Consider the following 23,783-nt stretch of genomic DNA (forward strand, 5'->3'; position numbering starts at 1 on the left):
TTATCTGATTAGTTGTCATCGCCACTGCATGCTAAGGTTATGAACAAAAAGGCTGTTGAATGAAGTAGTAGTGAAGTTAAAATCCTATGTTTATGTTATATAAGTAAATTAAACTTTTAATCTCTTAAATAATTGCATGTTAGTCAATAAGCTTAGTTATAAACAATCTCAACTTGTTATCATCTTAGCATTGAATAATAACCATACCATTATTGTATAAGTACATTGATTGAAATTAACCTAAACTAGTCTCTGTGGGATCGAACTAGAATTAATTTTATATAACTTGCGATCGCGTATACTTGCGTGAATATTAGCGCATATTTTCATCCTAACAAGTTTTTGGCACCGCTGCCGGGGAATCGGTGTTAATTTTAGTTTATATGCTTGACATCAGTGGTCGTTAAAGTTCATTAACTAAGATATTTTAGTTACGTGTTTACTGGTTGCCTTTTCAGGTACTCTAGAGAGCGTTTATGCAAACGCGTTCTTGATCTCGAAAGAGAACACTGGATAAAGCGGAGGAAGAAGTTTTATTGGAGGAAGAAGTTCTTTTAGAAGAGGAGAAAGTTGAAGAAGAAGCTCTTGTTGTAATGGGTGAAGCAGAAGCAAATACAAAGGCTTTGATGGACTATTCTCAGCCAAAGATCAATGATATTCAGTCTAGCATTGTCCGACCAACCATCACGGCTAACAGTTTTGAAGTCAAAGCTAGCACGATTCAGATGGTGCAGAACTCGGTTCAGTTTGGGGGTTCTCCAACAGAAGACCTCAACATGCATATTAGAGATTTTATCGAGATCTACGACACTTTCAAATTCAACAATGTTTCTGAAAATTCTATTAAGCTAATGCTTTTCCCATTCTCTCTGCGGGATAAAGCTAAGTGTTGGTTGCATTCTCTACCACCAGGCTCTATCACCAAATGGGAAGATCTTGCTCAAAAGTTCCTTACTAAGTTCTTTTCTATGGCAAAGATAGCCGCAATCAGGAATGCTCTTACTCAATTTGCGCAGCATTCTGGAGAGTCTTTGTGTGAGGCTTGTGAGTGATATAAGGAGATGCTTCGAAAGTGTCCTCACCATGGGATGCCTGACTGGATGATCGTTAACTGTTTCTACAACGGGTTGGGTGCAACATCTAGACGCATGCTTGATGCAGCATCAGGTGTAGCCTTATGGGCCAAGAGCTACGATGAAGCTTATGAGTTGATTGAACTGATGGATGCTAATGAATACCAGAACCCAACTCAGAGACTACCTCAAGGCTAGGTAGCAGGAATTCTGGAGGTAGATGCAGCTACTGCTATAGCTGCTCAGCTTAAGGCTTTGACGATGAAGGTGGATTCTTTGGCCAATTATGGAGTTAATCAGATCACTTGTGTCTGTGAGCTTTAGGCTGGTGCGAATGAGATGGAGCGGTGTGCTATTTCTAATAAATCTACTCAGTTTGTGAGCAATTTTCAGAGGTCGCAGCAGCCAGTTCCAGCCACCTATCATCCCAACAACCGCAATCATCCTAACTTCAGTTGGGGCAATACTCAGAATGCGGTGTATCAGCCTTATCAGTAGTATGATGCAAAGCAATACAACCCTCCTGGTTTTCAGCAACCGCAATATGCAACGAGACAACAAATCCAGCTGCAACAATCTAATGAAAAATATGAATTGGAGAAGTTGAGGCTCCGCCAAGCTGTGACGACTGAGAATTTTGCGATATAATTAAGTGAATAAAGTGAGATTTATGTGAAGTGATTATAATTTTGATTAAGTGTTGATTAATTATCTTTACTGTATATAGAATCTAGGAGCGTAAATAGAAGCGTTCCAATTTAAAGAGTCAGCTTAGGAGATAAGCTGTGTTGTCGGGCCGTCAGGTAGAACGGAACCCGTCCTAAAAAGGGGTTAAGATATTTAAAATGTGAAGTATGTGAAATGAAATGTTTAAGTAAAGTATTTCGTCCTAGTGACGTGTCGGTCGATATCGAGAAGTGTAATCGAAACGCTGAGCGTCGGGCCGTTAGGTTGAACGTGACCCGGAACGCGTAAAAAGGAATAATATTAAAGAAGGATAAATTTCTATGATCAGACATGAGTAGAGATGTGTTCTTATGTGTGCTTACTTGTCTGTATGCATGATTACATGATTTGTTGACATTTTTATTGATTTAAGGGAATTATTTGATTTAAATAAAGGTTTATTTAACCTTCGCGCATTTTTATAAAATTATCAGACTAAGATAAAGGCATGAGAATTGTTCTGTTATCTTCAAAATAGTCCTAGAGACTTTCTAAAAATGATGAACGGATTTATTTGGTGGTCATTGCATTTTAAATTGATTTTTATGTGGAAAAATGTTATTATTAAAGCGAACTTGCGAAAATCATATAAAATCAACCGAACGCTCAAAATCTTATTATGAGTAATGGTTGGAAAGCTAATTTCGAGATCTACATTTTAAAATTGTCAATCGCTATAATTTTCAACTTTCTGAGAGAGATATATTTATTATTCCACCAATATTCTATGGGAGTAAAAAGAGAAAGGAAAATCAATTTAAAAAGGGAATTAGAGAAGTACTAAATTGCCCTTGTCCTTATTATTTATAAACTCATCCTCCCCCTTCCTTTTCTTTCTTTCTCCCGTGCACACCATTCTCTCTTTTCTCTCTTTCTTCCTCACTCTCTCTCTCGGCTCTCTTTTCTCTCTTGGTATACAACTTGTTCCTTTGATAAATCTCACCAATCCTTCTCAAAATCTCTTGATAAACACATATAAGTAGGTATTAGAGTGTGCATGTGTGTTTATCCACTTGCATGCAAGCTCGATGTGTGTGTGTGTTCATGCTTTGATGCGTGTATATGTATGTATATATGTTCCTATATATGCTTAAGGGGGTGATTTTATGATTGAAAAATGATTCTTAAAGCTAAATGAGTCTTGCATGTGCCTTGTGTGTGCATTAATTGGAGGTCTCAAGGTTGAAAACCTCGAAATGAGGCACCATCGAGAAACCACCGCCACCGGTGATGAACTCCGGTGAACCGGTGGTGAGTTGTGATGTTAAAACTGAACTCTAATTCCACAAAACTTGATTTTTGGTGTTTGCATGCTTGGTTTGTTTGAATTTCAAAAAGGATTTTGATTTTTAAAATTTTAGTTGATAACTGCTTGATAAGAATGAGTTGTTGAAGATTAAATCTATAAATTATGATTTGATTTGAATGACTAGATGTATTTAAAGCTAAATTAGACCATACATGTGTTTATTTGATGTAAAAGCCACATAGGGCTTTGGTTTATTAAGAAGGAATTGATTATAGTTGATAAAAATGATTGTTTGATGATTGTTTGGAAGTGATAAGTTGAATGGAGTGTTTAATGGGATTAGGAAGAAGAAATTCGAATATAAATATGAGATTATAAGTTGCCTTGGTTCGAATTTTATTGATAAAGAAAGAAGAATTAATTTGGTGTGTTGTTCTTGCTTGAATTCATTAGAATTTAGGATTACACCATGGAAAGATGCTTGCATGGTATGTATGAGATCAAAAATTGAAATGCATGTCGATTGTTCTTGAAAATTCGAATGATATAGTTATTTTTATGAGAATATTAAGTCGGATTAAGTGAATGTTTGATCGATTATATGTTACATGGATTTGGTATGAAAATTTGCTTGAATTTGGGAGATGTTTATAGGAAGGCCGAATGTTTTATAGTACTTAAAAAGGTCAAATTCTAATTTAAGTGCTTGAATGGATCATGAAGATTAGTTAAGGATTGTATGTAAGATTTTGCTTGATTTGCTATGTTTGGTTCAAATTAAAGTATAGAAGAAAGGGGATGATTGATTTGTGTTAACTATGGTTTTCGTGTTGGTTTAAAGATGACTTTAGGGTCGTTATTGTAAGTTTTGTCGTTTGTTTATTCGTATAAGAATTTCAAGTATAAAGAGATATGTGTACTAATATAAAGTATGATTTGACTTCGAGTTGAGATAAGGATGTTTATAAGTTGATTGTCGAGTATATAAAGGTGTAAAGGTTAAGAGTAAAGTATATAACGTGTGATGTGCTGTGTGATTATGTGTATAAGCTATACTCGTATATTCGAGTCAAGGGTATAATCGAGCTATCGTATTGAGTAATCGTTCTGGGAACGAGAGTTGAGAAACTGATTAAGATTTTGGTTTTATTGTAGATTCGGAACGTGAGGGCATTCAGGCTAGGAAAGGAAAGGGTATACTAGGTGGCACTAGATCAACCTTCAGGAAAGCGGATTCAGGCAAGTAACTCTCATTACTTGTGAGAATAGTTATAGAGAGGTTATTGTTCATACCATGTTGAGTATGGAACTGTTAATGATTTGAGATACCCTGTTTTTGATCTTGATAAACTGTTATTGATAAGCTTACTGATTCAACCCTTTGGTAACCTGTCCTTTCTGTTCAAGTTATTTGTTAAGCCATGAATTGTATTGAACCCTATAATTAGCTTTTCGAACCTTTTTTAATGATACCTTATTTCTTGATCACCCTATTGATCCTTGAAACAGATATTGATCCTTCTGATTTAAGTACCTTGTTATCTATGATTCAGAATCCTTATAGTTGTTCCTTGCTTGCCTTTGAATCACTTCCTTAACTTTTTTTTCTTCAAATTTGACTTAAGAATGCTCCAAAGGTGCCTAGAGGACGGGCCAGACGCAGCAGAGCGACGACTCGGGAGCGGAGTTTTGACTCGAAAGAGTCTGAATGATTTCATATTCTTGGTAATGATAAAATGAATTTAGAAAAACCTATTTTTTCTAACTCAAAGTTTTCCAAACGAATTCCTGATGGATTGGATTGGGACGTAAGAGGCTAGTGGGACTAGTCCAGTCATGGTAAGAGGCTAGCGGGGCTAGTCCAATTTAAGGCTGAAACTATGCCAATTGGTACCTTAAATACCGGATGGAGGTCGGTACGGGCTGATCACCCATATTATAATGAAATGGGAAGATAAAGTGATCCAATCAAGGGTTCTATATTGATTATTTAAAATGGAACTGAAACATCCTGTTCAGTAATTGATTCTTAAAAATGAAAAATGGTTTATATCGCTTTAAAAAGAGTTGATTGTGATATTGTGAAGCTTAAAGCTTGTGAACCCTGATCTTAATCTGTTGATCATATAATTGGTTTCATATAGTGAAATATTGTTGCTTTCCTTTCTGAAAGATCTGTTCTGATCCTTTAATGATTTGTGATGAATGTTGGCTTTCACCCTGCTTTGAGCCTTGTTCCTTGAAAGCCCCACATTTTTTTCCTTCATAACCCTTCCTTAACCCAAAAGATGGAAATCTGCCACCTAGAACAAATAAAGTAGAATGCCCTGAGATTGGTAAAGTATATAGTGGATTTCATATCGTAGAACTGCTTTATAGTTACTTGCTGAGTTTTATACTCATATGTTTTGTTTTAATCTAACCATGGAAGTTAAGCAAGAAGATGGCCAGGCTTAGGCGCACTGCTCGTAAGAGCATACCTGGTGATCCCTATCATGTTGAGGGCTTCCGGTTGCCAGAGCAGGTAGTGGTATTTCTGAGTGAGCAAGCGCTTAGCCAGATAATTGTAAAGATACAATAGGTTATCTGTCGGTTCCAAGCCGGAATCGATAATGTTTATTTAATATTATTTTGGGGTTGTAAGTTATATTTTATGATTGGTAGTTGTAATCTTGTCTCATACTTTATCCTGTTTGATCCTGTTAGTAGTTAATCGGGGTTTATGCTTATTTAATTATTAGATTAAAGATGTGTGGGTCCTCATTTCCTAACCCCGAGATTGAGGGTGTCACAAGTTAAAGTTGGTATCAGAGCTACAGGATCTAGTCCCTGAGACAAGTAGGAATAAAAAAAAGGGTATTTTGGGTATATATGTATGTCACGAGAGAGTTCGACTCATATAGAGTTGAGTTAGACTATTAGGTATAGTCTAAGGAAAGTGTGTAATAGTGAAGTGGAAACTAGAGTTAGGGTGTGAGTTAGCTGGAAGCTTTATTTAACCCTAACATTGTTTCTTGGTTGTTGTTTTGTGTTTTCTCTCAGGATCCCAGTAGTGGTAGTGACTCAGATTCAGAGATTAGTTTGACCGGTACCCCAGTGGACCCCATTCCATCCTCTCTAGAGGAGCCTGTGTATGTTAGTTCAGACCAAGAGGAGGACCATTCTGAGAGTAGTGAGATCCCTATACAGATTTCACCCTTGAGGCCAGATTCAGAGACCCCTGCCCCTGAGCCAGAGTCTGAGATGCCTAAGACTGTACCTGTCAGTGTTGGTGGCAAGTTAACCCAGGACCGAGACTTTGTTTACTCCCGTATTCCTGAGTTGGGAGCTTTGGTGGATAGGCTAGCCCGAGAGTCTAGGAAGAACACTTCAGTTATGGATGATGAGTGGCGAGTTCGGGTTAAGATGGTGGAGCAGGTTGCCCGGAAGAGATTGGATGAGGGACCATCCACTAGTGATGCTGATGCGGAGGCCCGGAGGCTGCATAAGATTATTCGCTGGATGTTGGTTATGTTGAGAAAGATTCTGGATGATTAGACAAGACTGTTGGTTGAGCCCGTAGTTGTGGTTTTTCAGCGCCAGTAGGCTTTGGGATACTTGGTCAGATGCCGGGATCCCTTTTTCATTATGTTGTATTTAGGATCATTGTAGCAGTAGTTGTTAGAAGTTAGGGGTAGATAGGGGATATTTTCTAGTTTTTTCTCTGTTTAACCCTGCTATATTATTGTACCTTATCTTATAATTTTTGATAGCCAGACTTTTCTTTATGTACCCTTTGTTTAAATAAATCTATTATCTTATTTTCCATTGTGCTCCCTAAACATCTCATAAACTGTTCTAAATATCATGTTTTCGTACAACCATGTTTAAAATTCGTAATACCCTATCCTGTGCCATGATAAAATAACACTGATATGAGAATTATGTAGTAATAGGATTGCATGTGCAAAATTGGGTAAAGCTTAAAACCCGCAAAAGAGATTTTATAGTAAAATATTGTTATATATGCCATGCTATCGTATTGCTAAATAATTGCTCAATCAGGTTTGTTAGAAATGGCCAACTCACCAGATCACCAATAAGAAGAAATTCCAACCCAAGACCCAGAAGTAAACCCAGAAACCACCATGATGAGCAGACTTGCTCAGCTTTTACAACCACCTGTGGCCCCTAAAGTTGGAAACTTCAAACACTTTCAATCTGTTCATCCCCCGGAATTTTCAGGTTTTCCAGACCCGATTAAAGCTCAGTCATGGTTAAGAGAAATGGAAAAAAGCTTTTGAGTTAGCAGAAGTTAAAGACGATAAGAAAGCTCCGTATGCAAGTTATTACCTTAAAGATGAAGCAAGTTTCTGATGGGAATCTTCGAAGGCATTGTTGGAAGGTAAGTACTTAACATGGGAGAAGTTCACTGAGATGTTTATGGAGAAGTATTTGCCGAGCTATATGCAAGATCAGTTGGAGATGAAATTTCTGGACCTTAGGCAAGAGGATATGTCGGTAGCGGAGTATGAAGTGAAATTTTCGGAGCTGTCTAGATTCGTACCTGAGTATGTGAACACTGAGGTAAAGAAGGCTAAGAGGTTCCAACAGGGACTTAAGCCATGGATTAGGAGTCAAGTAGCGTTGTTGGAGATCAAGAATTATGCTGCCTTTATAAAACCTAATTCTCTCCACCTCCTTCTTCTCCTTAACGTCGTTTTCTTGGTGGATACCGGTGGAGTGCTTCATGTTTGAGGAGCAGCTGCTAAGGATCTCCGATCGTTGCTCTTGGATCGTATATTAAAGGTTAGTAATCGATCCCTATGTTTTTACCACGATTTATATGCTTTTATTTGGATTTTATATGTGTAAAAGTGTTTTACCATGCCTCCGCTGCGATTAAAATCCAACAAGTAACACCCTCAATGGTGCTCAACTGAACTATACTACTACTGAAAAAGAACTCTTAGTTATTGACTAAGGTTTTGAGTAGTTTCGATCTTATTTGCTTGGGACGAAGGTGACAGTTTTCACTGATCATGCTGCTATTCGCTATCTCGTCTCGAAGAAGGACTCGAAGCCTAGATTGATTCGATGGGTTCTTTTACTTCAGGAATTTGAGTTAGAGATCAAGGACATGAAAGGTACTGAGAATCAAGTTGCTGATCATCTCTCTCTATTAGAAGATCCAAGTATGACTTCACATGATAAGACATTGATAAATGAGTCTTTTCCCGATAAGAAGCTGTTTGGGGTGCAAGAGGAAGAACTGTGGTTCATAGACATTGTGAACTACCTTGTGAGCAATATTATGCCTCCAGAATTGTCTTCTGCTCAAAGGAAGAAGTTTCTTCATGAGGTGAAGTGGTACATGTGGGATGAGCCTTTCATGTTTAGGCAAGGAGCTGACCAAATCATGAGGAGATGTATTCCGTACAGCGAGACGGAGGATATCTTGCGAGACTGTCATTCGACTATTTATGGAGGCCACAATGGTGGAGAGAAGACAACAACTCATATCCTTCAAGCAAGATTCTTCTGGCCTATATTGTTTAAGGATGCGCATCGATTCGTTTTGAAGTGTGATCGCTGCCAGCGTGTTGGTAATATGTCTAAGAGGGATGATATGCCTCTTTATGTGCTTCTCGAGGTTGAGGTCTTCGACGTTTGGGTAATTGACTTCATGGGGCCATTTGTCTCATCTTGTAATAATCAGTATATCTTGTTGGCGGTTGATTATGTCTCAAAATGGGCGGAAGTCAAGGCTTTGCCGATGAATGATACAAAGGTAGTGCTAAATTTTCTTCATAAGCAGATATTCACAAGATTCGGGACTTCAAGAGTCATAATCAGTGACGAGGGATCGCATTTCTACAATCACAAGTTCACTGCTATGATGCAGCGATATAATGTGAATCATCGCATTGCTACAACCTACCATCCTCAAACTAATGGATAAGATGAGGTGTCTAACAGAGAGATCAAGCGTATTCTAGAGAAAGTTGTATGTCCATCAAGGAAGGATTGGTCTTTGAAGCTGGATGAAGTTGTGTGAGCATATCGGACAGCATACAAGACTCCGCTAGGTATGTCACCGTTTTAGTTGGTTTATCGCAAGGGATGTCATTTGCCGGTAGAGTTAGAGCACAAAGCATATTGGGATTTGAAGAAGTTGAACCTTGATTTGGATGTAGCTGGTAAGAAGATGATGCTTCAATTGAATGAACTCGATGAGTTTCGGCTTCCAACGTATGAGAACAACAAAATGTATAAGGAGAAAGTTAAGAGGTGGAACGATAGGGGTCTAGTGCTCAAATCATTTGTGCTGGGGCAACAAGTTCTTTTGTTCGACTCTCGTCTCCGTATTTTTCCTGGAAAGTTGAACTCGAGGTGGTAAAGGCCATTTATTATCAGAACTGTGTTTCTACATGGAGCGGTGGAGATTTTTTAGAATGATCTGGGCCAAGCATTCAAGGTGAATGGATAGCGGTTGAAGCATTACTATTGAGATACGGCAAACTGTGAGGCGGTTAGTGCCGTTTTATTGTCAACTTGATCTCGGGAATTCTACGTGAAGCTAGAGATGTAAACCAAGCGCTTCTTGGGAGGCAACCCAAGTGTGTTGTATATTAGTAGATAGAGGAAGAAGAAAACAAGAAGAAAACTACAAAAAAATCAGAAAAAGAAAAATTTCAGCGCTAACTACAGTAGCACGGAGCGCCCACGTTGAGAAGCGGGGCGACCACGCTGAAGTTACAGTAGCAAGGCGCGCCTGCGCTGGTATGCGGGGCGGCCGCGCTGGAATTCCAGTAGCACGGCGCGCCCGCGCTTGCTCCCTGGACCTGAAAAAAATAGAAAAATCGAAAATCAAATCCAAAATCAAATCACACTCGAATTTCTTGCTCCCACTTTCTATATTTCTCTCTAATTCATATTCAAACATCCCATTACTCCCGTTATTCCCTTAGTCAAATCCCACTTCTATTCTAAACCTAATTCTCTTATATACACACACACTTATACACGTATATCTCCATCACTTCTCAATTCTCAAACAGACAAATCTCTCTTACTAACATCTTTTCTCTAAAATTCATTCGATTTCAATGACACCCAAGTGACAACGAACCCAAGTTAGCAGTAGCACCACCGATTCTTCAAGTGTTGGGGATCTGAGGCCTTGGTTTGTAACTCTGGAGGCTGGGGCAGAGTATACGAGGCTTCTTTCGAAGCCCATAGCCAAGGAGCGAGGTTTTCTGCCATCAGGGAGGGATGGTAAGTTGTTAGAGATGATTGTGGAGATGGGTTGGATTGCTTTTTGTGAGGCACCAGTTGCGGTGCCTATAAGTGTGGTTCGCGAGTTTTATGTGAACGCGAATGCGGAGAAGAACGGGTATTCTGTGGTTAGGGGATTGACAGTGGATTATACCGTAAATGCTATTCATTGGGTGATAAATCATCCCGAGAGACATCCTGAGCAGGAGGATTGGAATGCGAAGACCGGAGAGGATTTTAACTTGGATTTGATTATTGCTACATTGTGTGTTCCTGATACTCGCTGGAAGTTCAAGAGGGGCACGAATGAGTATGATACTTTCCCGGCTTCATTCATGAACAGGTATTCCCTTGCATGGAACTCTTTTATTTATTCTAACATTATACCTTCATCACATGTGCATGATGTTACGGTGAACTGGGCAAAGCTATTGTGGGGTATTCTTCAGGGTGATTATGTGGACTTGGGGTCCATTATCTTTCAGGGGATTTTGAGGTTCTTGCGAGGGAGCACTACAGGGGCTATTCCCTATGCGTCTATTGTGACGAAGCTTTATGTGGCGGTTGGAGTTCATTGGCCCGCACACGAGCAGCTGCAGTTGTCTAGTGCCCCGATTGACAGTTCCACGATAACAGTCATGTAGGAGTGGGGAAGAGGTAAGCCTGATGCGAAGGGGCTCGATTACTTTTATGATCACTTGTCAGGTGGTTGTCCAGCTGATCAAATATATGCTGGTGGTATGACTTAGGCTGAGCAGAGCAGCGTGGAGAGCTTAGTTGGGCGAGGCCAGTCCTTCACAGCAGCAGCAACAACAGTAGGAAGCAGAGGGCAATCCTGGTTTGAGTTCAGCGCAGTATAGGCGCTTGATGAGGAGGATGGATGCGATGCATGACATCCATAGTAGGTTTACATATGATCTCACCCAGGCGTTGGGGACTGCATTCAGAGCTACAAGAGTTGATATCCAGTGGCCAGTTTTCGGTGAGGACTCTGTGTACTCGCCTCCTGACAGTCCTGACACGCCACCCCATGAGGGTGATGATCCTGATTTTGAGTAGGTACGCCTAATTCCTTATTACCTTCACTGAGGACAGTGAATATTTTAATTTTGGGGGTGGTAGTTAAGGAATATATGTTTGTGTGTGTCCATATAGTTACATATTCATGATAGTTTAGTTCATATAGTTGCATATTTCATGTCATGTACCTTTTTTTATTATTATATATTTTATTTTGCATGTTAGTGTGTTGCATATAGTTGTATTTACATTATAACATGATCCCTTAAGTTTACTTTACCGATTGATTTGTGATATGGATGCTAGTATAGTGATGGCGTATAGAGTGATGTTAAGTCTTATCGAGTTGATTTGCATGCTAGAAGCAATAAAATTTTACTAAGTCTTATAGGTTGCTTGAGTGCTAGATCATGGTTATAGTTTTTGTTTGTCGAGGTTTAATCACTTATTTATATTTAGAATTTAGGATATTCTCTTGTAAGTCATATGTCATAGACCTATTTGTATATTCGAGGATTCAACTCAACTCAAATAAGAATGTAATAAGTAAATAGTGGATCGACCGTCAGAGAGATCTCGCAAAGTAATATCTGTCAAAGGATTCAGAAACAAGGTTCATCTACAGACTTGAGGAGTTAATTCACTGGAAGAAGTTCAAGAAGTTGATCATGCCTCAGTGATATAAATCAATATCGTGGATTTAATCAAGTGACAGAGATCTCGCCAGAGTATCATTAATTACAAGGATTTAATCTGAAGAAAATCAAAGTGTCAAAGTTAAGACATGAAGAAACGTCACGGAAGTTAGTCACTCATGAACCAGACAGTACATCGAGTGTCAAAATTGAAGTGGTGGAATTGATTCATAATTCTCAGTGATTTTCAGAAGATTGTCAGAAGAATGGATATTGCTCAGGGTTAGTATTAATTTTCTATTAATTAATTAAGTCATATAATTTAATTAAGAAAATAAATTATATCTGCAAAGATTAATTTATTGATTAATTGAATTAATTGATTAATTAATTCAGAATTAATATTAAGGTTTTCAGAATTTTTATTTGGTTAAAATCTGTTTTAATTCTAAAAAGACAACTGATTGTACTAGTATGACAATCGCTATGACAATTGATAGTCATACCGAAAGTCATGCTAATTCAGTTGAGTGTCTTGATAGAATTATTATTTAGATTAAAATCACTTATTAATTCAGCAAGACAATTCATTTGAATTAATATGACAATCGGTATGACAATCAATAGTCATACCGAAAGTCTTGCTTGTTCATTTTAATTGTCTTGCTAGCTCTAAAGATTGTCACACCGAAAGTCTTACTGAGCAAAGGATTGTCATACCAGATCAATTTTCCATTCGACTGTTTGATAAAAGAAGCAGAAGACCAAGTCATTAAAAAAACACACAGAAAAATCCAAGAACAAAAAGAAAGCAGCCGCCTTGAAACATTTTATTCTTCATCTGCAAATCATCAAGATTAAATTCTAGTTTGTTAATGTTAAATTCAACCACTAGAATTATTTATCTTGTTCTTGTGTAACAATCTAGCGGATCAAAATCCCTAGAACTTAATCTCAAATCGCGTTTAGCATTTGATTCTAATTATTGCAAAAATAGAAAAAGTTCATGTCGAATTTATTCTAGATTTGTGATAATTGATTTGAGATTAATACCTTGTAATCGATACAGTTGTTGTAACACCTTTCAAGTTTAATAATATTTTTATTTAACTTGAATTTTGTTTCACATTTTTTTTATTCCGCATTTAATTCGATTATTCGGTGCTGTTTGTATTCAACCCCCCCTTCTACAAACACATTGGGACCCAACAATTGGTATCAGAGCCTTCTGATTAACGAACAAATCAAGATCCTAGACTTTTGTGATTTTTCAACTCTTTGAATTTTTATTCATTCAAAAATTCATAATGACTTCACACAAAGTTGGAACCGTTAAAATTCCACAATTTGATAATGAGAATTATATTATATGGAAGAAGAAGATGCTCTTATTTTTACAAGTTGCAAATCCCAAATATTCAAACTTGTTAAAGAAGGGTATAAAAACTCCGATGGTTATTGAACCGGAGGTAATAATAGATGGTGTGGTGACTACTAAAGCTAGAACCTATCCAAAAGAGCCCGAAGATTTTACTCCTGCTGAGAAGGAAGAAACCTCCTTGGATGCCAGCCTTCAATTAATATTAATTGATTCCCTTGATCCTTTGATGAACAGACATGTGATGAACTGTAAAAATTCTAAACACATGTGGGAAACTATTGAGGTAATTAATGAAGGCACAGAGGAAGTTAGGGAGAACAAGTTGGAAATCCTAACCTCTGAATATGAACATTTCAAATCAAATCCAGGAGAAGGAATTACTGAAGTGTTTGAGAGGTACAATGCGTTGATCAACAACCTGAACATCAATGGAAAGTATTATTCAATCAGGGAGGTCAACAAAAAGTTCCTTTTAACACTGCCAGCTCATCTTGAACATAGAATCACTGCCATTAGAGAAGCTAGAGATCTGAGTGAGATTTCTTTGGACAGGCTCTATGGAGTGTTAAAAACCTATGAGTTGGAGCAGATTCAACAGAAGGAAGTCTACGGGAATGATAGAATGGTCAGCACATGTACTGCACTTGTAGCTGAAGGTCAACAACAACAACAATCTCAACAGTTAGAAAGAATGGTACAGTTTTCCAAGGGTGAGGAAAATGAGTTAGTAGCAGAATATGATCCTCCTACTACAAATCAATCAAGTGATGATTTTTATTCCTTGGAAGAGCTGGAGCAATTGGAAGACGAGTCAATGGCCCAAATTGTCAAGAGATTCTCCCATGTCAGATTCAAGAGGAATCCCAAGCTTAAGTACAAGTCCAACTACAACAAATTCCAGAAAGGTGGATCTTCATCCTCTAACACCAGCAGTGGTGGATACAAAACAGGGATGGTTGATCGGAGCACCATTAGATGCTATAACTGCAATGAGTTGGGACACTTTGCCACAGAATATAGGAAGCCAAAGCAAGTAAGAAAGAACTCTGAAAGGGCTTATCTGGCAAAGGGAAGAAGCTGGGATGATACTGATAGTGAAGATGAAGAAGAAGGAAATCTTGCTCTTATGGCTATTGATGGAAAAGCTTCATCGTCAAGAATAGAGGTAAAACTTTCTGATGCTGAAATGGTTTATCATCTAAGAGGTAACTTAGATTGTGCACGTCGTGATAATGAACTGTTAAGTTTACAGATCACAGACCTTGAGAAAGAGGTCAATGAATTAAGACTTGTGCACATTAATCAAGACAAATTAAAAGAACAGGTATCTTTTCTAGAGAATAGAGTTGACTGTTATAGAAAACTCGAAACTATTCTCAAAGACAAGATCACCGGTCTTGAGACTAAGGTTAGAGCCTACTTCAATTCTTGTTCGAAGGCTAAAGAGTTCTACAGTAAGCAAGCTGTTAATCAAACATCTGGAATAGGTTATGATTACAATGTTGCTATTGGAGAATTAGGCATAAACTCCCCTCCTCATGTATGTGCTAAAGGGAGGGAAGTACCACATGTGCTTAAGGGTGTTGATGAACCCCTCTATAAAGCATCAATTGCTGAACCATTTGATGCGACCTCTTCTGTTATTCAAGAAGAAATACGTGCTGAAGATCATGCTAATGAGAAGATTGTTTCCAAGTCAAGTGTGTCGAAAGTTCCAGTCAAAGTTGTGAAAGCAACTGAGACTAACTCAGACACACATGAGTTGGATAACAAAAATACCATGTCTGCCATGCATAAATTGCCTGCTATTAATCACTCTCATAAAGCATGTGGTGTTGCTAATTGTATGTCTTGTGCTTTTAATATGATGTATGCTTATCTTAATGGTAAGCATGTGTCTAATGATAAGACTACTCCTCGTCAGCATGTGAATAACATGAAGCATGATAGGTCTAAGACTGCTAGTCCTTCTAAGGCTAGAAAGGAGACATTTGTGCCTAAGCTTAAACAGAAATTTGTTAAGGCTATTTACAAGGTCAAATGTTCAGTCATTGAGGATGTTGAGATCGTTAAAATTAAAAATGTTGGTTTGCCTGACAAAGGACAGTTCTACAAGTATGCCGGGCCCAACCAAGTTTGGGTTCCGAAGAAGGTCTAATCCATTTGAAGTGTAGGGCATTAAACAGGTGTAACCGGTAGTGTGGATTCTTGATAGTGGATCATCAAGACATATGACCGGAGATAGAGCCCTGCTATCAAATGCGGATTGAGAAAGCTGGCCCCCTGGTTACCTTTGGAGATAACAGCAAAGGTTTATCTGAGGGATATGGCTGTTTACAAGCTGGGAATGTTATCATTGTAATTTTGTATATTGTGCTAGGTTATTATCAGGAAGCAGTATCTAACATATAGCACTAGTGACGAGACTTGAGAATATTACGACATATCAGGCACCTGATGTACATTACACTTGGAATTGGACTCTAGTAAGATGTGTACAAGTGTACTCCTGGTTGGTGAGTCAAAAGAGGAAGTCAATGCACCACAGTTCATGGACTTTGCAGCTGCAGATCTATTGGACTATGCAATCTCTTCTTCACAGTCTCACTTCAGGTTGGTATGAACTAGTATACTGCTCAAGCAATCGTCAAGGACATGGCATGGCACTCTAACTGCAGTTACAGTTTTATATGAATAAGTAGAGTCGTCATATTTATAACTATCTTATCACTAGGCACAATCATATTGTTTTATATGTGCAGTGATATATTGGTTATGCAACATAACAATTAGTATCTAAAGTACTTGACAAGTATCGGTCAATGATATCTTGTTAACATTATGTTGCAGATATTTGTAAGCTTTTGACATGAATGAGAATTACTTAGACTTTACCCTAAGTGATCAATGTTTTATCAAAAACTCATTCATATTGAAAAACAAAATCAAACTTCTTTCTACATTAGTGATTTCTTATTTCATGTAAAATCTTTTGAAATCACTATTGTAAATCATTTTCTCTCTATTACCATATATTCTGTGTTACAGGTTCAGTCTCCAATGACTTTCTTTCATTGACAGTCATGAGGTTGAAAACCCACAACATCTATCCCAGACTGTAAAGACAAACACAAAAACAGAACCAACCAACACTCTCTTACCACTAAATGTAGTATGAATGAGCATGAGGGAGATAGTGCCTAGTGCACCACATAAGGAAGGTTCTGTAGTCAACCCAGTAGCTCTGTCTCCTACATAGATGAGTTGTATTTAAACCGAGACAACTGCTAGCCCCCATACATCTTCTCAAAAAGATGTAATGGCTGAAAAGGCACAAAAACAGTTACTAGATTCATTCTCTCAACAGGGTGAGTCTATTGAATTTTGCCTGTCGGCCACGGTATCCGATGTAGTGTCACCACTTCAAACATAAACAATTCTTGATGCACAAGGAGAGGTTACACACACAAAGGATGAGTTGACGGAAACAAGAGTTTTGACCATTTTAAGGTCAGATTCGATTGTTCAAGGTTCGTTAGTGGACCAATTGCCTTTACAGGTGTTAGGAGAGGATACTGATCCAAAAGCCATATGTCAGTGGTCAGTGTCTACCTCCCCAGGCTTAAATCCCCTGGATGCATCTGCGGATAGTGGATCTGACATAGGTGCAGATCGGCAACTTGTTGACAATGATTCAGATATTACCTGATGAGTCACAAGGAAATGTCTTCACAGACATTAGAAGGGAACTTTGATCTTTATGCTAAATTCGTTGGATCATTGTTTACCTTCCCAGAATTCAAATCTGGAACCCTAAAAGGGAAACTAGCAACTTGTAAATTATGACTCAGATTCATCTGACGAGTTTAACAAGGATGGGGATTTGTGAACTCCCATTGCACCACCTGTGACCTCCTTAAGGATGGCTAAGGTGATTTTCCTTGCAGGTACAGCTGGATTATGGAGCTATGAGAGAAGAGTGATACACTTGTGAGAATGAGTATAAACACGAGTGGAGAGAAGAGTGAAACACATGTGAGGTACACTAAAACACAATCACACACTCACAGTGAGGAAGAAAAAGAAACTACTTGTTATTTCTTTTCCAACCAAGTGAAATATGAGAACTCCTTCAGACGACGGCATACATTCCTTCTTTAAGGGGGAGATAGAAGCTTAAGTAATAGTTTGGAGGATTCCTCAACTAAGGGGGAGAAATAGCAGGGAGGAAGAAAAAGATCCTAAAAATGTACACTACACCACACCATTGTTGTTTCTAACTACGGATCCTATAGTACGGGAGAGGTGGTAAACACAAGGTGATTTCCTAGTAAGGGAAGAAGCTGTTAGGGGAGTACCATTGGTTTTTATCTGTGGATCCTATTGTACGGGAGAGGTGGTAAAACGAAGGTGATCTTCTTTAATCAGTTGATTCTCATAGGGGGAGAAGCAAGAGAGATATGTGCTTCTCAACAGGAAATGTGGTTGTACAAAAGAAGATGAAACTACTTGAAGATATGTTCAGTCTAGAGGAACATCTACTTGGAATCTGGAAAATGTTAAATCTAGTCCAGAACTTTTCTACTATTTACTTTGCATGTATATTTATATCTTTTTCTTATTTGTTAGTTGAGTTATCCTCTAGGTATTTGTGTGTTATTGTCTAACAAACAAATAGGGGGAGATTGTAAGTCATATATCATAGACCTATTTGTATATTCGAGGATTCAACTCAACTCAAATAAGAATGTAATAAGTAAATAGTGGATCGACCGTCAGAGAGATCTCGCAAAGTAATATCTGTCAAAGGATTCAGAAACAAGGTTCATCTACAGACTTGAGGAGTTAATTCACTGGAAGAAGTTCAAGAAGTTGATCATGCCTCAGTGATATAAATCAAGATCGTGGATTTAATCAAGTGACAGAGATCTCGTCAGAGTATCATTAATTACAAGGATTTAATCTGAAGAAAATCAAAGTGTCAAAGTCAAGACATGAAGAAACGTCACGGAAGTTAGTCACTCATGAACCAGACAGTACATCGAGTGTCAACATTGAAGTGGTGGAATTGATTCATAATTCTCAGTGATTTTCAGAAGATTGTCAGAAGAATGGATGTTGCTCAGGGTTAGTATTAATTTTCTATTAATTAATTAAGTCATATAATTTAATTAAGAAAATAAATTATATCTGCAAAGATTAATTTATTGATTAATTGAATTAATTGATTAATTAATTCAGAATTAATATTAAGGTTTTCAGAATTTTTATTTGGTTAAAATCTGTTTTAATTCTAAAAAGACAACTGATTGTACTAGTATGACAATCGCTATGACAATTGATAGTCATACCGAAAGTCATGCTAATTCAGTTGAGTGTCTTGATAGAATTATTATTTAGATTAAAATCACTTATTAATTCAGCAAGACAATTCATTTGAATTAATATGACAATCGGTATGACAATCAATAGTCATACCGAAAGTCTTGCTTGTTCATTTTAATTGTCTTGCTAGCTCTAAAGATTGTCACACCGAAAGTCTTACTGAGCAAAGGATTGTCATACCAGATCAATTTTCCATTCGGCTGTTTGATAAAAGAAGCAGAAGACCAAGTCATTAAAAAAACACACAGAAAAATCCAAGAACAAAAAGAAAGCAGCCGCCTTGAAACATTTTATTCTTCATCTGCAAATCATCAAGATTAAATTCTAGTTTGTTAATGTTAAATTCAACCACTAGAATTATTTATCTTGTTCTTGTGTAACAATCTAGCGGATCAAAATCCCTAGAACTTAATCTCAAATCGCGTTTAGCATTTGATTCTAATTATTGCAAAAATAGAAAAAGTTCATGTCGAATTTATTCTAGATTTGTGATAATTGATTTGAGATTAATACCTTGTAATCGATACAGTTGTTGTAACACCTTTCAAGTTTAATAATATTTTTATTTAACTTGAATTTTGTTTCACATTTTTTTTATTCCGCATTTAATTCGATTATTCGGTGCTGTTTGTATTCAACCCCCCCTTCTACAAACACATTGGGACCCAACATCTCTAAATGATAAAATAACATGGATATTTAAAAATTGAAGAAAATATTTATATTTCATTTCTAGTTATTGGGGCTAGGTGTCAAATGGCTAGTAGCTGGCTCATATTTATATGAGTAGTATAGGGTTGAGCGAAAAGGAGCGAAACGCACTCGTCCAGAAATCATGTGAAAAAAAAGAAAAAAAAGAGGAAAATATATGTGTTGATGCATAATTGATCACGACTGGGCTCTTTAATACTCGAGTTATTAAGTTCTTAGGGGACTTTGCGCCTAGTGACCTAAGGCTTTTATAGTATGGGATCCACTAACCTAACGCTCGCTATATGGGTATTATTGCATAAGTCGTTTATGGACCTCACTCATTACACGGTCAAATAAGTATATTTGTGTTGTTATGTGTTATGAATAAAAACATGAGTCCATGAATAAATCTGATAAAAGAATTGAAGTGTTGTCAGTCATTTTGAGTTTAGCTTTTATTCTATTTATAACCTTGTGATTGCCTTGATGAGTAGTGAGTCATGATTATTGATCTAGTTGTGATAGTATATCTGTTAAGCATATGCACACATGCACGTTTCTAGCTTGTGAGTTGATTTGTGAGATTTGATTGATCTTTATGCGAATAACTGCATTTGTTGAGATGTTGCTTATTTTTTTAGTTTAGTTATTCTGAGGGGATCAGTTGCATTCATATTAGTTACATTCATGTATTTTTGTTTCTTGTTCTTTGAATCTGTTTATGCTTGAGGACAAGCATCGGTTCAAGTGTGGGGGTGTGTTAAGTGGCATTTATGTCCACTTAGAATGCTCTATAAAGGCTTGAATGTTGTTTTGTACTCAAGTTATTTGTGTATTTGATGTATTTTTGTAGTGTTTTTGCATTTCTGGCATAAATAAAGGAATGAGGAGATTTAACATTGCTTTTGTGCTAAATTTATGTTGGATGGTGCTCAGGAAGATTGCTCAAGAATTTCCATCTCAAACCATGCAAGAAAATAAAAATCAGATTTTTTTCCAGAATGTCAGTGAGCCCGTGATGTGCTAGCGCGCACGCGCTCCAGAATTACAGAGAGATAGCGTGCCCGCATTGGTGAAGCGCGCGGCCGCGCTAGGTCGGGATTTCAGAATCCTGTTTCAAGTACAAGAGTGATTTTCTAGACTTTTCTTCTGATTGGGCTACTATATAAAGACAACTTAAAGACATTTTTCATAACAGAGCTTAAGGAGAAGACATAAAGAAGACCTAGGAGCATAAATACAACCAAGGCGAAGAGGATCTAATTTATTCTTATGATTCTTTCTTTTAAGTTGTAATCTTGGATGCTAGTTTTCTTGGATGCTAGTTTTCTTGTTTGTTGAACCTATTACTCTTGTTTAACATACATGAATATTATTCATTTTTATAAAGACTTAGTTTATTATACCATGCTTTCATCGGAGCCCACGGTGATAATGAGTTCGGTTATGTGCTAATCATTATCGTGGGGTTCTAGCGAATTTACTTATGGATTTCAATAGTTAATATATTTGATACCTTAGTGTGTGGTGATTGTATGATATCCTAGTATTGGTTGTGCTTATTCGTCTTATGAGCGTCGTGAACTTGTAAAATAGCGTGTTAATCTCTATTTAAGTGAAAGTGAATATAGGGGTTTGGAACTGGCCATTCTAGCATAGGTTCAAGTACTTGATATGCATGATTCGTAGGTAATTTTAACCATCTTACTTGCCCTATGTAATCATGATAGATAACCTGTGCATTAAACCGTTATGCTGTCAAATTTTATAGACATATAGGGTCTCAATAGAATTGGTGTCTATTCAACTTCTATCTCTTTTGTGGATGTCTGGTAGTAGGGTACTTTTATGGATGTCTGGTGGTAGGGTACTCGTACAATGAAAGTTGGCGTTTACTAGTTTCGTGTTATCTGATTAGTTTTCATCACCATTGCATGCTAAGGCTAAGAACAAAAAGGATGTTGAATGAATTAGTAATGAAGTTAGAATCCCATGTTTGTGTTATATAAGTAAATCAACATTTTAATCTCTTAATTAATTGCATGTTAGTTAATAATCTTAGTTATAAACAATCTCAACTTGTTATCATCTTAGCATTGAATAATAACCATACCATTGTTGCATAAGTACATTAATTGAAATTAACCTAAACCAGTCTCTGTGGGAACGAACTAGAATTAATTCTATATTACTTGTGATCGCGTATACTTGCGTGAATATTAGCGCATGTTTTCATCCTAACATGCATTATTAAGCTGCTCTCTATTCTGCCCCTGACCCTAACCATCAACACTGGGATGAATAATTTGCTCAAGGGAGCTAACCACTTCCTGAGTCACAATATTAGCTAACACATTCAGATCAATGCCTAACTAATTCCGAGATTGTGCACTGGTTGCTCAAGTACTTGCTTCACATCTTTCCCCTGTTCAGTTTGTGGCACAATTTCTGGTTGTCCCCTTCTAGTTTGAGTTTCACGAGAATACATTCCTCTACCCCGAGTTGATGAACCAGATCCTCTCCCTCTACGCCCCGGGACAGAGCAATTAGCCTCACCAGAAGACTGTTCAGCAGAGAGTCGAGTGGATTGTCGAGTAGACATCCTACAATCACCAATTAAATCAGTTCCACAAATACCAAAATATAGATGCAATGTTATGCCAATAAGTAAAACTTAATCTACAAATCCTACATCTACCCAATCCTTATAGGTCGAGCCTAAAGCAAGTCTATAGAGTCATAAAACGTTAACTCTGATACCAACTATAACATCCCAATATAAATAGTTTTCTCAGAATAATAGATAGATTCAGGTTCACTTAAATATAGTTCTTGAAAATAAATCCCATCAAAATGATACCAATCCAAAACTCCAACTTATAATACATGAAACAAAATGTACTTAAATTGTCCATCTCCAAATTAAAACCACACTTATAAAGTCTGAATAAAATTCTAATAAAATGAAAGAAATTAAATAAGCTCTTCTAGATCCGCACTCGCGCTCATCCCAAAAAGTAGCCCACCTAGTTAAGATTACCTGCTGGAAAAATAAAGGAAACAAAACCGGCAGTGAGCGAAAGGCTCATATACGGATAACCACAATGTAAAGGTGTACAAAAGTTACACATGATGATATATATGAAAATAAACTAATCATCAAAACAAGAAGTGCTCACAAAATATGGATATGGTAAAATTCCATGAATACCAAAATCACAATATAAACATACATGATTTCCCATTAGAATATCCAGGTTATACACATACTCTTACAGTTATAAATAATATTCAAACTAAATTTAGTGGAATTCCAAACTTACTTACTAACTTGGGAGACAATCTTACACTTACAGTATGTCCTAATTTTCGGTTATCTAGAATATGCAGTCATCAAATCTTACAGGGGCTTGCATAGCACAAAGCAAATGCTACTTAAAATCTTACAGGGGCTTGCATAGCATAAAGCATATGCTACCCAAAATGTCCAAACACACACATACAAACTAGTCATGACTAGACGTGTCCCACTACTCCGACGACACGCCTATATAATTTAAATACACCGTATAGGAGGTGCCAAACACGAGATTATCCACTCGTGACAGATATCTTATAATATCTTCCAAATCATATCATACCACCATACAACCAAAAATATATTTCTCAAACATCACCAACCAAAATAACTTACAAAATAGAATATTGGTGTTTAAATCAAACATGACCAATTCTAAAAAATATTAAATTACTGTATGAAGATGATCTTATCTGAAAGAGTACAAAACACAAAAAATGTAGGAAATTCTAAGAGCTTTTCAGAATGGTAAGCCTCGTTAAAATTGACCAAGTAAATAATTTAGAGGATAGATATGAAAGGGATATGTCCTAAGTCCAATCATGTATTAGGATTTAGGAATAACTTTTTATGTAATCTGTTTTGATTTCATTGAGATTAATAAAAGACTTGTTTTGTTTTTATTACGGGCTCTATCTATTTAAGTGTTTAAATAAGATATACCATAGTTTAGAGTAAAGCTTTTTATGGATTATGATGAGATCATAATAGTGAGACCTAAAAGATGATAACTCTAAACTTAAATAGTTCCTGGTCGTAGGATTACTAACTGGTAATTAATAATCCGCAGAGATCGGTACATACTATGCTTGCTTCATTATGAAGGATGTCTGTTCTCATAGACATTTGTGTGGTGACACTATAACTAGTATGTAGGTTCTTATTATGGAATAAGTTCACTGAACATGACTCGCACAGCTGAACAACTGATGGAGTTCACTCACGTGTCAGCAGTTGTTCACATAGTGATAGTTGTACAAGTATCCTTAGACTTGAGGTCATCATA

The 23,783-nt window shown here is 37.1% G+C and overlaps 1 non-coding gene across 1 annotated transcript; it reads right to left on the bottom strand.

Moving 5' to 3' along the window:
- Positions 1-983: 983 nt before the first annotated feature.
- LOC141715392 (small nucleolar RNA R71) lies at positions 984-1,090 on the bottom strand. The gene has a single exon (XR_012572157.1). It is a non-coding gene; the product is annotated as a small nucleolar RNA R71 (small nucleolar RNA).
- Positions 1,091-23,783: the final 22,693 nt, after the last annotated feature.

Source organism: Apium graveolens, chromosome 3, assembly GCF_009905375.1.
Source record: "Apium graveolens cultivar Ventura chromosome 3, ASM990537v1, whole genome shotgun sequence".
Lineage (NCBI taxonomy): Eukaryota > Viridiplantae > Streptophyta > Magnoliopsida > Apiales > Apiaceae > Apium > Apium graveolens.